Below are 16,180 nucleotides of genomic sequence, written 5' to 3' on the forward strand. Positions count from 1 at the left end.
CCAGAAGACACCCTGCTGTAACGTCAGGCATCGTAACCTGGCTACCTGGGAGTAATCAGGACACATAGCAACAGTGTGAAGGGGAGACAGAGAGAGGGATGGGGAGGAGTGAGGGAGAGGGAAAAGGGATGGAGAGAGAGAGACAGAGAGATCAGAGAGAAGAGGGATGGAGAAAGAGAGAAAAGGGTAGTGAGAGAGATGGAAACAAACAGAAGCAGAGAGGATTTGTTTTGGGATAATTGGTTTGTCTAATTATATTTCCTCACACCGTTTAATTATATTTTCTCACACCGTTGCATACTATTTAAACTTTGTGCAAAAATGATGATCAACAAAACAAAAATTTCCAGGGTATGAAACTGGATCTGTAATTAAGACTTAATACAAAGATATCAATGGTTTCCCACAGTCTGCTGTGAAGGGACAACGTTAACTCTGAGCCTATGGGTAATGGCATTTAAATCGTTGGTCTCTCACAGCTACTGATTTCAGTGTAACGGCTGGGATGCATCATTCTGGGCTGTAGCGAAATGACTCCCACACTTGATCTCACTTTCAACCACTGGGAATGATGTGCTCTTGAACGCAACACATTGCACAGTGATATGCATAAGGGAACAGGGATTATGGTACTGTCGGTTAAGCTGTTCGCCTCGGGGTGCTAAAGGGTACATTCACAATGTCAAGAGCTAAGGGACAACAGGTGTTATTTGTGACTAGAGAGTAGCAGACCCCATTAGGATGTGACACATGAGCTACCTCGCTACGCTAAGTGACGTCACACATTTCTGCATATGTTGTGAGCTAAATAGGATTTGATGTCTGATCGCCAATGGGCATCAAAACCCCCATATACAGTAAAGCCCCTAGTCAGAACCTGTCAGAAATACTTGAGTGTTATGCTGCAGGACTAGAACCGTCCTAAAGTGTCACTCAAGCAGAAGCACATGATAAGACAAAATGTGGAAACACTTTTTAAACAGAGATGCTCATAAGAACCATTGCCAAGTACAGGCCAGTGTGACTTTTACCAGATGCATTTGGTGTACAAGACAAAGTACCCTGGAAAGTACCACCCCCAACTATACCACCCCCAAATCTAGTGCAGGATCAACCAGTAAATCACATAGTACAGAACGTAAGGGTTAGCAAATCCCCATGACCAAATCCACTATCCTCCTTTTAGCTGCCATTGAGCTAAAGCTAACCCAATCAGACTGGCGTCCAACCCTATTTCCAACAAGAGTATTAGGGACCGACTCACTTGCTCAGTTCTTTAGCACAGCGAATATCGACACAGAGAAACAGTCAAGCAAAACATTTACTAAATGACTAATAGGAAAAGAGTGATTACGCATATTGACTCAAGAAACCAATACTTGCACATTAAGCAAAACTGAGGGAGTTGGCAGGAGCCTGGGGGTCATTTTCAGATACATTAAGCCCAATAAAGATGCTTCCCAATCTTTAGTTCAGCGCTCGACATATCTACAGGGACATGACGATGTTGGCCAGTGTTGTTCCTAAACACTCATTAAAGAGGCCATAAACTCTGGTCTTTATCAACGATGAGTCATACAAACCTACTGTAAAGACAATTAGCTACAGGAGATACTGAATGAATTTACTTGCCATAATCAGGTTATAACAATGTGAGGGTGGCTATCTACAATGTAGATATTGTACTGAAAGACACAAGATGTTTTTTTGCTGCCTGCTAAATCAAATAATGCGTCTCCATTTTGTCTTAGAGCAGGTGTCATATGAGGACACTATATGAGGACACTGGTTCATGATGGCAATATGGTTTAAGAGGACACTGTGAGGACACTGTGGTATATGATGGCACTGTGGTTTAAGAGGACACTGTGGTAGATGAGAACCCTGTGAGAACAGTGTGGTATATGAGAACAATGTGCTATATGAGAACACTGTGAGAACACTGTGGTATATATGAGAACACTGTGGTATATATGAGAACACTGTGGTATCTGAGAACCCTGTGAGAACACTGTGGTATATGAGAACACTCTGGTATATGAGAACACTCTGGTATATGAGAACACTGTGGTATATGATTACCGTGTTGTATATGAGAACACTGTGGTATATGAGAACACTGTGGTATATGAGAACACTGTGGTATATGAGAACACTGGTATATGAGAACACTGATCGTGGACTACAGAAAACAGAGGGGCGAGCACGCCCCCATCTACATCAATGAGGCTGTAGTGGAGTGTGTCGAGAGCTTCCAGGTCCTCGGTGTCCACATCACTAAGAAATGAACATGGTCCACACACACAATTGTGAAGAGGGCACGTCAGCGCCTCTTCCCCCTCAAGAGGCTGAAAAGATTTGGCATGGGCCCTCAGATCCACAAAAACATTGAGAGCATCTTGACTGGCTGCATCACCGCTTGGTATGGCAAATGCGAGGCACCCGACTGCAAAGCGCTACAGAGGGTAGTGCGTATGGCCCAGTACATCACTGGGGCCGAGCTGCCTGCCATTCAGGACCTCTATACCAGGCAGTGTTAGAGGAAGGCACAAAAAATTGTCAAAGACTGTTTTCTTTGCTACCGCACAGCAAGCAGTACCAGTTCACCAAGTCTGAAACCAACAGGACCCTGAACAGCTTCTACCCCCAAGCCATAAGACTGATAAACAAGACTGCTGAATAGCTAATCAAATGGCAAAATTTTCTTTTACTATCTCTCTTGCACTGACTCTCTGCACACACACTGGATTCTACCCAGAAACTCACATATACTAACACTGACACGCTAACACACACACACACACACTACATACGCCGACACACACATTGCACGCGCACACATGCATACTGACGTCACACACACACCACACACACTCACACGCACAGTCACACTCACCACATACGCCCAGTCACTTAACTCTTACCTATATGTACATAGCTACCTCAATTACCTTGTACCCCTGCACATCGACTCGGTACTGATACTCCCTGTATATAGAGCCATGTAACTTTTACTCCTTATTGTTATTAGTTATTCACAGTGTATTTATTCCTTGTGTCACTATTTCCATTTTATATCTTTATCTTTAACTCTCTATCTTCAACTCATTGTTGGAAAAGGACTTGTAAGTAAGTATTTCACTTTTAGTCTACACCTGTTGTTTACGAAGCATCTGACAAATAACATTTGATTTGAATAGATGAGGACACTGGTATTTCAGGACACTGTGGTATACAAGGACACTGTGGTATACAAGGAAACTGTGGTATACAGGGACCGTGTGTCTGGAATATAGCATGAGGGCCAGGCTGGACTTTAACAGTCCCTGCCTCCAATACAACCCCCTGGGGAGGGTGGAGGAGGAGAGTGACGGCACAAGACTCATACTGATTTACCTCCTATCTGTTGGTGTGAATGGCCACGGCTCCACTCTAACCACCAGAGAGAGAGTGCACCAAGACCTGGGCAGTAACTGCTAGCTGAGCTCCATGTTGAGACTAAAGAAAATACCACACCTTGTTTGGTGAGTCAGGAGGATTGTTTGAGCTAGGATGTGTCAACAGTTTGGGATATTGTTGGTGGCAAAAGTGTCCCCAACAGAGGATGCATTTCCTGGAATATTTGAAAGTAAGGCATCCATGTTAGGAACCCTCCTATTGAACAGTTCACACTGGGCACAATGTATAGTATTTATTTACATTTGGTTGAGTTGTCAATTAAGGTGAATTCAATGTGAAATCAACAAAACATTTCACCATGTCATTGGATTTAGGATAAAAGTTGTATGTAAAAAAGACGAAATTCCCTTACGTTGATGACTTTTTGCAAATCCAACCAGTTTTCCACGTTGATTCAACATCATCCCGTAGATTTTTTTGGTCATTGAGATGATGTGGAAACAACGTTGATTCAACCAGTTTTTGCCCAGTGTGTTGTCTCTGTAATATTCCCCTCTATAAAGTTGTCAAAGGTGAACTGTTAGTTGGACAGCGCTAGATCATCATATAACTCATATGACCACACATACTTATTGGACTTATACCTTTAACATGATGAATGTATGAATGAGCACTGTAACAGGTTTCTAAGTTATGTATGTCGAATGTTCACAAAATGCATATTATAGAATATAGATGAATGATGGTGTCTCTTTGGAGAAAAACATTATAGAAAGAGGTAATATATCTCCCAAAGTTCTTTCTGTTGTGCCCATTGGCAGCCCAGTCCAATCAGCTTCTAGAAGATTAATTACTTTGAAACAAACATTCAACTGCATATTTTCTATTAATAGAGTATTTGCTCAACTTCGGCATTTAACTGGTGTCAGCACGGAAACCCAAGAGGGCTTTGAAATGTCAATTGTCTGCCATCAGAAAGGTTGGCAAAATCCAGTAGAACGAGAGAGATATTGAATCCCCAAAAAACTTGTCTCTCTGTGTTGCATAATTGAGTTCAATAATAAGCCCATTCTTCTGGGTTCCAATATGTAGCATGGTTTCATTCATAATTACATTTTAGTCATTTACCAGACACTCTTATCCAGAGTGACTTACAGTAGTGAATGCGTGCAATTCATAAACTTTTTCTCCGTACTGGGCCCCTGTGGGAATCGAACCCACAACCCTGGCATTGAAAACACCATGCTCTACCAACTGAGCCACACGGGACCACAAAGTCCTGGAACGCACAATGACTGTAATTAAGTGCCAACCGAAAGGAGTCGACGTCAAGCTTGAATGACGACTTTGTTTTTTGTTGTTTAGTCACACTGACTGGCGACTGAAGTGGGAGAATGGAAAGATTTGAAGGGAGTAGAGTGAAATTGGATAGAGAGCAACAAGGTGGAACGTGGAGGAGAAGAAGGAGAAAGTGATATCTCTATTGACAATAGCAGGGGAAGGGCGGTGAGGCAAGTGTCAGCGAGGAACAGCAGTGTGTCTGTCGCCTGTTGAATTGAATAAAAATGTGTTTCGCCACAGAGAATCCTCTGGCTTCAGTATCTGTGAGACACTGGGCTTGTTTGCTAATTCACAGGGTCTCTGGACATTTGAAAAGCTTCATTTTAAAATTACTGCTGGGACTTGGTCCTCCTCCCATTCTCCCTTAGTAGTGAAGACCGTAATGTCCCTTTCCAATAGTCTGTCTCAATCCATTATCCACTCCTCCAACCAATCTAGATAGAGGGGAAAGCAATGTCTCCAGCCATGAGATGTCAACACATACTGAGAGTGACTTGACAGTGTCCGTGCAGACAAGTCCAACTGTTTTCAATTAATCAACCAATCACTTTCTATTTGCGCAGCACTTTTTACAAATGCATTTGTCACAAAGGCAACCTGGGTCGAAACCAACCAATGGGCAAGCTTCGGAGAAAGTGGCAAGTGGAAAGAAAAGACTCAATAAAGGGGGAGCCCATTTGTTAACAGTACATATGACCATCTCCTGACTGTTGTTCATAAAGGCAAGATGCTGAGCAGCCAATGGAGCAGCCACCATTTTACTGTGTTTCAACTCCTTTTCCTTTCCCAGTTCAGGGAATGAGCTACAGTATCCACTACCTTTGACTGACCATGGCTGTCACCTTTCAGTAGTCGTTTTTAACGGCTATTGAGGTCAAACCCTATCCGCCTTGAAAGGGGCTCGATTTATCCAATAATCAATGAATTCACCTTGTAAAAGGTTCAGATACAGCGAGGCTTTTAAAGCCCTCAGCCAGGGAGTGTGAACACCAGAGGCCACCTCGCCATCCACTCAATCGCTAAGATGAGATGAAACTGAAAAAATAACAGGTTTACGCGTTTGTGATCTGACATCTCTGGTTCCTTTTGTCCAAACTGCTTACAAATCAAAGGGGTCCAGGTCGATGCTCTAGGTAGCTGATGATTTGACAATCAGCTTTCACACTCAATGAAACACTGGCTTTCCAGTGCCACACAATGCCTGCAGTCAGGGGTTTAGCCCCCCTTCTGTCTCATCATTCACACTTCAGATCTGAGTCTGTCTGTCTGTCTGTCTTAGGGCTCAGGGGAAGTGGGGTCTGTGGAAGGGGGCTTAGTTTGCACATATCTAGTGGGAACCATGAAGGCCCACCTGAACACAGTTTGTGGGTGTTCCATCTCATTTTACGAAACAGCTGAAAACCCACAAACCCTGCCCTTATTTGAACTGTTAAAAAACCCATCTTTCCCAGTAGGTACAGCCAAAATATGAGCTAGCTCCTTAGCGACATACCAATACTGTATGTAATAGAGAGATAGGGGAAGAATTTAGAGATTACCCCTCAGGAGTTTAACTTGCGAGCGGAGGCATTTTCGAGAGGTAACCTTGGTCATGGTTAAAGAGTCCAAAAGCCCCAGGACAAGTGTGAAAGTAACTAGAGGGTCCTGCCCAAGGTGATCCTTTTTACTGGCTAGATCACTTGTGACATTACTGCTTTACACACACACACTTGCGCCTTTAGACGTCAGAGCTGACGTTAACGCTGGGAGATATGTAGCAGATCAGTGTCAGTCCAGAGCCTGTTTTAATCTCCCAAACAGCAGTCCTGGGTTATACTATTCCCAGCTGAATGCTGTGTGTCTGTATATTGACTCTTGCACAGCTCTCTCTCTCTCTCTCTCTCTCTCTCTCTCTCTCTCTCTCTCTCTCTCTCTCTCTCTCTCTCTCTCTCTCTCTCTCTCTCTCTCTCTCTCTCACTCTCACTCCCATGTCAGCCCATGAAAGTGTACTGAGGCATGGGGATCCTCACACCAGACACACACGCACACACAGGAGCACACACAAGAGCACACACACACGGCAAGTGATGAATTTGATCAAACCAGGGACGCAGACAGACAGGGCTGTGCACAGCCCTTTCAGGGGGCAAGAGCTCAAAATGAAAAAAGCCCCTCCCACCCCCACCCATGAGTATAGACCTATTTATTTCTGCAACAACACACTCACTCATCACGAATTGTCAGCAAGCTAGTCACAGTGCCTCCTAAAGACTAGCTTGTCACAGTGTCTCCTAAAGACAATCTAGTCACAGTGCCTCCTAAAGACTAGCTTGTCACAGTGCCTCCTAAAGACATTCTAGTCACAGTGCCTCCTAAAGACAAGCTAGTCACAGTGTCTCCTAAAGACAATCTAGTCACAGTGCCTCATAAAGACAATCTAATCACAGTGCCTCATAAAGACTAGCTAGTCACAGTGCCTCCTAAAGACTAGCTAGTCACAGTGCCTCATAAAGACATTCTAGTCACAGTGCCTCCTAAAGACATTCAAGTCACAGTGCCTCCTAAAGACATTCTAGTCACAGTGCCTCCTAAAGACAATCTAGTCACAGTGCCTCATAAAGACTAGCTAGTCACAGTGCCTCCTAAAGACATTCTAGTCACAGTGCCTCCTAAAGACTAGCTAGTCACAGTGCCTCATAAAGACATTCTAATCACAGTGCCTCCTAAAGACATTCAAGTCACAGTGCCTCCTAAAGACATTCTAGTCACAGTGCCTCCTAAAAACATTCTAGTCACAGTGCCTCCTAAAGACAAGCTTGTCACAGTGTCTCCTAAAGACAATCTAGTCACAGTGCCTCATAAAGACAATCTAGTCACAGTGCCTCCTAAAGACATACTAGTCACAGTGCCTCCTAAAGACAAGCTAGTCACAGTGTCTCCTAAAGACAATCTAGTCACAGTGCCTCATAAAGACAATCTAGTCACAGTGCCTCATAAAGACTAGCTAGTCACAGTGCCTCCTAAAGACTAGCTTGTCACAGTGCCTCATAAAGACATTCTAGTCACAGTGCCTCCTAAAGACATTCAAGTCACAGTGCCTCCTAAAGACATTCTAGTCACAGTGCCTCCTAAAGACAATCTAGTCACAGTGTCTCATAAAGACTAGCTAGTCACAGTGCCTCCTAAAGACTAGCTTGTCACAGTGTCTCCTAAAGACAATCTAGTCACAGTGTCTCCTAAAGACTAGCTTGTCACAGTGCCTCCTAAAGACATTCTAGTCACAGTGCCTCCTAAAGACAAGCTAGTCACAGTGTCTCCTAAAGACAATCTAGTCACAGTGCCTCATAAAGACAATCTAGTCACAGTGCCTCATAAAGACTAGCTAGTCACAGTGCCTCCTAAAGACTAGCTAGTCACAGTGCCTCATAAAGACATTCTAGTCACAGTGCCTCCTAAAGACATTCAAGTCACAGTGCCTCCTAAAGACATTCTAGTCACAGTGCCTCCTAAAGACAATCTAGTCACAGTGCCTCATAAAGACTAGCTAGTCACAGTGCCTCCTAAAGACTAGCTAGTCACAGTGCCTCATAAAGACATTCTAATCACAGTGCCTCCTAAAGACATTCAAGTCACAGTGCCTCCTAAAGACATTCTAGTCACAGTGCCTCCTAAAGACATTCTAGTCACAGTGCCTCCTAAAGACAAGCTTGTCACAGTGTCTCCTAAAGACAATCTAGTCACAGTGCCTCATAAAGACAATCTAGTCACAGTGCCTCCTAAAGACATTCTAGTCACAGTGCCTCCTAAAGACAAGCTAGTCACAGTGTCTCCTAAAGACAATCTAGTCACAGTGCCTCATAAAGACAATCTAGTCACAGTGCCTCATAAAGACTAGCTAGTCACAGTGCCTCCTAAAGACTAGCTTGTCACAGTGCCTCATAAAGACATTCTAGTCACAGTGCCTCCTAAAGACATTCAAGTCACAGTGCCTCCTAAAGACATTCTAGTCACAGTGCCTCCTAAAGACAATCTAGTCACAGTGCCTCATAAAGACTAGCTAGTCACAGTGCCTCCTAAAGACATTCAAGTCACAGTGCCTCCTAAAGACATTCTAGTCACAGTGCCTCCTAAAGACATTCTAGTCACAGTGCCTCCTAAAGACATTCTAGTCACAGTGCCTCATAAAGACATTCTAGTCACAGTGCCTCCTAAATACATTCTAGTCACAGTGCCTCCTAAAGACATTCTAGTCACAGTGCCTCCTAAAGACATTCTAGTCACAGTGCCTCCTAAAGACATTCTAGTCACAGTGCCTCCTAAAGACATTCTAGTCACAGTGCCTCCTAAAGACTAGCTAGTCACAGTGCCTCCTAAAGACTAGCTAGTCACAGTGCCTCCTAAAGACTAGCTAGTCACAGTGTCTCATAAAGACTAGCTGGTCACAGTGCCTCATAAAGACATTCTAGTCACAGTGCCTCATAAAGACATTCTAGTCACAGTGCCTCCTAAAGACATTCTAGTCACAGTGCCTCCTAAAGACATTCTAGTCACAGTGCCTCCTAAAGACATTCTAGTCACAGTGCCTCCTAAAGACTAGCTAGTCACAGTGCCTCCTAAAGACATTCTAGTCACAGTGCCTCATAAAGACATTCTAGTCACAGTGCCTCCTAAAGACATTCTAGTCACAGTGCCTCATAAAGACATTCTAGTCACAGTGCCTCCTAAAGACTAGCTAGTCACAGTGCCTCCTAAAGACTAGCTAGTCACAGTGCCTCCTAAAGACTAGCTAGTCACAGTGCCTCATAAAGACATTCTAGTCACAGTGCCTCATAAAGACATTCTAGTCACAGTGCGTCATAAAGACATTCTAGTCACAGTGCCTCCTAAAAACATTCTAGTCACAGTGCCTCCTAAAGACTAGCTAGTCACAGTGCCTCCTAAGGACATGCTAGTTACAGTACAGTGCCTCCTAAAGACTAGCTAGTCACAGTGCCTCCTAAAGACTAGCTAGTCACAGTGCCTCATAAAGACATTCTAGTCACAGTGCCTCCTAAAGACATTCTAGTCACAGTGCCTCATAAAGACATTCTAGTCACAGTGCCTCATAAAGACATTCTAGTCACAGTGCCTCATAAAGACATTCTAGTCACAGTGCCTCCTAAAGACATTCTAGTCACAGTGCCTCCTAAAGACATTCTAGTCACAGTGCCTCCTAAAGACAAGCTAGTCACAGTGCCTCCTAAAGACAAGCTAGTCACAGTGCCTCCTAAATACATTCTAGTCACAGTGCCTCCTAAAGACATTCTAGTCACAGTGCCTCCTAAAGACATTCTAGTCACAGTGCCTCCTAAAGACATTCTAGTCACAGTGCCTCCTAAAGACATTCTAGTCACAGTGCCTCCTAAAGACTAGCTAGTCACAGTGCCTCCTAAAGACTAGCTAGTCACAGTGCCTCCTAAAGACTAGCTAGTCACAGTGTCTCATAAAGACTAGCTGGTCACAGTGCCTCATAAAGACATTCTAGTCACAGTGCCTCATAAAGACATTCTAGTCACAGTGCCTCCTAAAGACATTCTAGTCACAGTGCCTCCTAAAGACATTCTAGTCACAGTGCCTCCTAAAGACATTCTAGTCACAGTGCCTCCTAAAGACTAGCTAGTCACAGTGCCTCCTAAAGACATTCTAGTCACAGTGCCTCATAAAGACATTCTAGTCACAGTGCCTCCTAAAGACATTCTAGTCACAGTGCCTCATAAAGACATTCTAGTCACAGTGCCTCCTAAAGACTAGCTAGTCACAGTGCCTCCTAAAGACTAGCTAGTCACAGTGCCTCCTAAAGACTAGCTAGTCACAGTGCCTCATAAAGACATTCTAGTCACAGTGCCTCATAAAGACATTCTAGTCACAGTGCGTCATAAAGACATTCTAGTCACAGTGCCTCCTAAAAACATTCTAGTCACAGTGCCTCCTAAAGACTAGCTAGTCACAGTGCCTCCTAAGGACATGCTAGTTACAGTACAGTGCCTCCTAAAGACTAGCTAGTCACAGTGCCTCCTAAAGACTAGCTAGTCACAGTGCCTCATAAAGACATTCTAGTCACAGTGCCTCCTAAAGACATTCTAGTCACAGTGCCTCATAAAGACATTCTAGTCACAGTGCCTCATAAAGACATTCTAGTCACAGTGCCTCATAAAGACATTCTAGTCACAGTGCCTCCTAAAGACATTCTAGTCACAGTGCCTCCTAAAGACATTCTAGTCACAGTGCCTCCTAAAGACAAGCTAGTCACAGTGCCTCCTAAAGACAAGCTAGTCACAGTGCCTCATAAAGACATTCTAGTCACAGTGCCTCCTAAAGACATTCTAGTCACAGTGCCTCCTAAAGACATTCTAGTCACAGTGCCTCCTAAAGACATTCTAGTCACAGTGCCACCTAAAGACAAGCTAGTCACAGTGCCTCATAAAGACATTCTAGTCACAGTGCCTCCTAAAGACATTCTAGTCACAGTGCCTCCTAAAGACATTCTAGTCACAGTGCCACCTAAAGACAAGCTAGTCACAGTGCCTCCTAAAGACATTCTAGTCACAGTGCCTCCTAAAGACTAGCTAGTCACAGTGCCTCCTAAGGACTAGCTAGTCACAGTGCCTCCTAAGGACATGCTAGTTACAGTACAGTGCCTCCTAAAGACATTCTAGTTACAGTGCCACCTAAAGACATTCTAGTCACAGTCCCTCCTAAAGACTAGCTAGTCACAGTGCCTCATAAAGACATTCTAGTCACAGTGCCTCCTAAAGACATTCTAGTCACAGTGCCTCCTAAAGACATTCTAGTCACAGTGCCTCCTAAAGACTAGCTAGTCACAGTGCCTCCTAAGGACATGATAGTTACAGTACAGTGCCTCCTAAAGACATTCTAGTCACAGTGCCTCCTAAAGACATTCTAGTCACAGTGCCTCCTAAAGACAAGCTAGTCACAGTGCCTCCTAAAGACATTCTAGTCACAGTGCCTCATAAAGACATTCTAGTCACAGTGCCTCCTAAAGACATTCTAGTCACAGTGCCTCATAAAGACATTCTAGTCACAGTGCCTCATAAAGACATTCTAGTCACAGTGCCTCCTAAAGACAAGCTAGTCACAGTGCCTCCTAAAGACAAGCTAGTCACAGTGCCTCATAAAGACATTCTAGTCACAGTGCCTCATAAAGACATTCTAGTCACAGTGCCTCCTAAAGACTAGCTAGTCACAGTGCCTCCTAAAGACTAGCTAGTCACAGTGCCTCCTAAAGACTAGCTAGTCACAGTGCCTCATAAAGACATTCTAGTCACAGTGCCTCATAAAGACATTCTAGTCACAGTGCCTCATAAAGACATCCAAGTCACAGTGCCTCCTAAAGACAAGCGAGTCACAGTGCCTCATAAAGACATTCTAGTCACAGTGCCTCCTAAAGACATTCTAGTCACAGTGCCTCCTAAAGACATTCTAGTCACAGTGCCTCCTAAAGACTAGCTAGTCACAGTGCCTCCTAAGGTCATGATAGTTACAGTACAGTGCCTCCTAAAGACATTCTAGTCACAGTGCCTCCTAAAGACATTCTAGTCACAGTGCCTCCTAAAGACAAGCTAGTCACAGTGCCTCCTAAAGACATTCTAGTCACAGTGCCTCATAAAGACATTCTAGTCACAGTGCCTCCTAAAGACATTCTAGTCACAGTGCCTCATAAAGACATTCTAGTCACAGTGCCTCATAAAGACATTCTAGTCACAGTGCCTCCTAAAGACAAGCTAGTCACAGTGCCTCCTAAAGACAAGCTAGTCACAGTGCCTCATAAAGACATTCTAGTCACAGTGCCTCATAAAGACATTCTAGTCACAGTGCCTCCTAAAGACTAGCTAGTCACAGTGCCTCCTAAAGACTAGCTAGTCACAGTGCCTCATAAAGACATTCTAGTCACAGTGCCTCATAAAGACATTCTAGTCACAGTGCCTCATAAAGACATTCTAGTCACAGTGCCTCCTAAAGACAAGCTAGTCACAGTGCCTCCTAAAGACTAGCTAGTCACAGTGCCTCCTAAAGACAAGCTAGTCACAGTGCCTCCTAAAGACAAGCTAGTCACAGTGCCTCATAAAGACAAGCTAGTCACAGTGCCTCATAAAGACATTCTAGTCACAGTGCCTCCTAAAGACTAGCTAGTCACAGTGCCTCCTAAAGACAAGCTAGTCACAGTGCCTCATAAAGACAAGCTAGTCACAGTGCCTCATAAAGACATTCTAGTCACAGTGCCTCCTAAAGACTAGCTAGTCACAGTGCCTCCTAAAGACTAGCTAGTCACAGTGCCTCCTAAAGACTAGCTAGTCACAGTGCCTCATAAAGACATTCTAGTCACAGAGCCTCATAAAGACATTCTAGTCACAGTGCCTCCTAAAGACATGATTGACATTGGGATGATTGTTATCGGGAAAAAAAGGGTGGGCTATCAGCTAATCATACGTGTAAAGCTGATATAAATCTGCTAGTTAGCTAGCTGGATTTCTTTTACTAATTGTGATTTACCTCTCCATGTTTTCTGCCTCTCTCGGCTGGGTGTATCAGTCAACCAAAACCAATATTTATGATGATGATGTTTTAAACAAATGTTATACTGTGGCAGGGCTGTTGATATTTTAACTAGGTAGCTAGCTACACCGGTGGACGGGAGGACGGCTCATAATAATGACTGAAATGGAGTAAATGGAATGGCATCAAACACATGTCTTCCATGTATTTGATAGCATTCCCCTGATTCCACTCCAGCCATTACCACAAGCCCGTCCTCCCCAATTAAGGTGCCACCAACCTCCTGTGAGCTACACACACTCAACCTGTGACCGGGTTTCTCAAGCCAGGCATGTTTGGATACCGGATGCGCGCAATCTCAGTACAGGGTAGACTGGAAAAAAGCACGGGTGGGCGGTGTCGAACTTGAAGACAACTTGCGCACAGGGGGTTCCGAACAACAATGAAATAACACTTATTTCAAAAATATATAATTGTGGGGGGGTGGGATTATATCACCACTTTGGAGACTGGAAGGGCAAAGGTGCATGTGCTTGCAGACAGGGTGTATGTGTGCGAGTGCCAAGAAGCCTGCGTGCATGTGTCCAACATAGGGTTACATTTCACTTTAAAACTGAAAGTAGGATAATTCCCTTTCCGAGCAGGGAGCTCCATAAATCACAGTAGTGAGAACCATTTCCTCTGTCACTTAGGCATTCTGAGTCATAAAGAGAGCACTTAAACACAGCTTTTCAGCAGCTCCTGCATATGTCGGTGATCAGTGCCCTAACACACACCCCTTCACTTATTCAGAGGCCCATCACGCGAACATAAAACCAATAAGGAAACCCAGGAGTATATTGACATCCATTCCTCTCTCCTTCCATTTCTCTTTCCCTCCCTCCTCCATCCCTCTATCCTCCTCTAGTCGACCAGAGCAAGAGTGGAAAAGATGGTGAAAGTCCACCCTTCTTCACCCTATTCCCCTCCGAGTTACCCTCTCCATCTTTGGATGGATGAAACAGACAGTAATCATCAGATCATATCATTTCTGAAACCATCAGACTGCTTGTATTCAATACAAGCCCTGCTTTTACCATACCATCCCTGTACACCAACCACCTTGACCATTCTAGATTGGGTCTCAATCCCAGTGCTTCTCTTTGACAGAGTACAGCATCTGGCCTCCCTGACCCTAACCCTAACTCTAACTCTAATCCTAACCCTATCCCTATCCCTAACTCTAAACCTTTCCCCTACTAAGGCTGAGCGGTATACCGTATTTTACTATATACCGGTATTGATGCACGGACCGGTTTGGGTTTTTACTTTACCTTGTATAACGGTATTTCAATGTTTGGCTTGTTAAATGTGTTATGCCTCTTGTAACTATAATGTCAGTTTTTATAGTTTACTCCGTTTGCTGCTTGAGTCGTCTCTCTCCCTCTCTCCCTCCACACACCAAGCTCCGCCCCCTGTCACTCAAGGAGAGCAGTTCTTGAGCTACCACGAGTCACAACAACCACTCGCAGCAGTGACAGTCTGCATGGTCAATGCTGCAGATGCAATGCAGTCGGGGTCTCAACTTACTGTTGAGAGTTAGAATGGTAGAATACTGGGCCTCATGAGTGGCGCAGCAGTCTAAGGCACTGCATCGCAGTGCTTGATACATTACTACAGACCTGGGTTCAATCCCAGGCTGTGTTTCAGCCGGCCTTGACCGGGAGATCCATGATGTGGTGCACAATTGGCCCAGTGTTGTCCGGGTTAGGGGAGGGTTTGGCCGGCTGGGATTTCCTTCTCCCATCGCGCTCTAACAACTTATTGTGGTGGGCTGGGCGCCTGCAAGCTGACTTCGGTCGCCAGTTGGACCGTGTTTCCTCCATCATATTGGTGCGGCTGGCTTCCGGGTTAAGTGAGCAACGTGTCAAGAAGCAGTGCGGCTTGACCTTCGCCTCTCTGAGTCCTTAGGGAAGTTGCAGCGAAGAGGCAAGACTGTAACCAGTATAGAACAAGAAGACCCTATTACGGGCAAGACCATTAAGATTAAGGGCATCCACATGTTCCACTAAAAATGTGATATACCTGATCAAGAGTATTTGTGGTCTATGCTATGTAGGAAAAACAAAATGTGCTCTGAAAGCAACGATAGCAGAACACAGGAGTAATATCAGGACACTTGACCAGAGAAACCCTGTGGCTGCGCATTTCATGGAGGCTCGTCACAACGTTAGCTCTTTGAGATACATTGGTATCGAACATGTTAAGACTCCTAGGAGGGGGGGGGGGGGGAATATTGATAATTTGTTATTGAGAAGAGAATTGGATTGGATTCACTGTTTATGTATTGTCTCCTAGGCGTCTGAACCAAGAGTTTGATATCAGACAATTGCTTACATGAATATGTCACTTTGATTTGTCTTGCCTTCCAGGTTACCCACTTATTCATTTCGTAAATATATATTATTTTCTGGAACTACTACATGTACCCATCTCATTGTTATTGAATTATTAGAGATACACAAATAGTTTTTTCACCCACCATGCGTCATGTCTGCAATGGTCATGTGATTATATTTTGGGATGTGAGCACTCAGTTTGTTTGACCTGACGATGATCTGTTTCAGATCGAAAAGTTGTCAACAAATCGGTGAATTGAGAGCTTTAACACAGTGTGGGCCTTCTTGTTCTATACTAGTATTCTTTATTAGCATAGCACCTATGTTTTTAATGATGTGCGTATGACCAAACTTTTCACAAGACTGTAAATACCAATTGGATATCACGAAATTGGGGAGAAAAAAGAATAGTAGAATACACAAGGGTGCAAGTTCAAAATGTGGATGTGCATCAGCAGTTTTTATTTTGTTTTGTCAGTCACTCAATTAGCCAAGCAGCTAACAATTTTTAGATTGGTAAGTTAGTCTAG

General features: G+C 44.1%; 1 protein-coding gene and 1 non-coding gene across 2 annotated transcripts in view; both read right to left on the bottom strand.

Moving 5' to 3' along the window:
• LOC106599045 (calsyntenin-2) overlaps window positions 1–16,180 on the bottom strand; it is a 282,535-nt gene that overhangs the window by 157,157 nt on the left and 109,198 nt on the right. The gene's annotated exons all lie outside the window — the stretch shown is intronic.
• trnae-uuc (transfer RNA glutamic acid (anticodon UUC)) lies at window positions 4,596–4,670 on the bottom strand. The gene has a single exon. It is a non-coding gene; the product is annotated as a tRNA-Glu (tRNA).

Source organism: Salmo salar, chromosome 03 (assembly GCF_965601325.2).
Source record: "Salmo salar chromosome 03, fSalSal1, whole genome shotgun sequence".
NCBI classification, from domain to species: domain Eukaryota; kingdom Metazoa; phylum Chordata; class Actinopteri; order Salmoniformes; family Salmonidae; genus Salmo; species Salmo salar.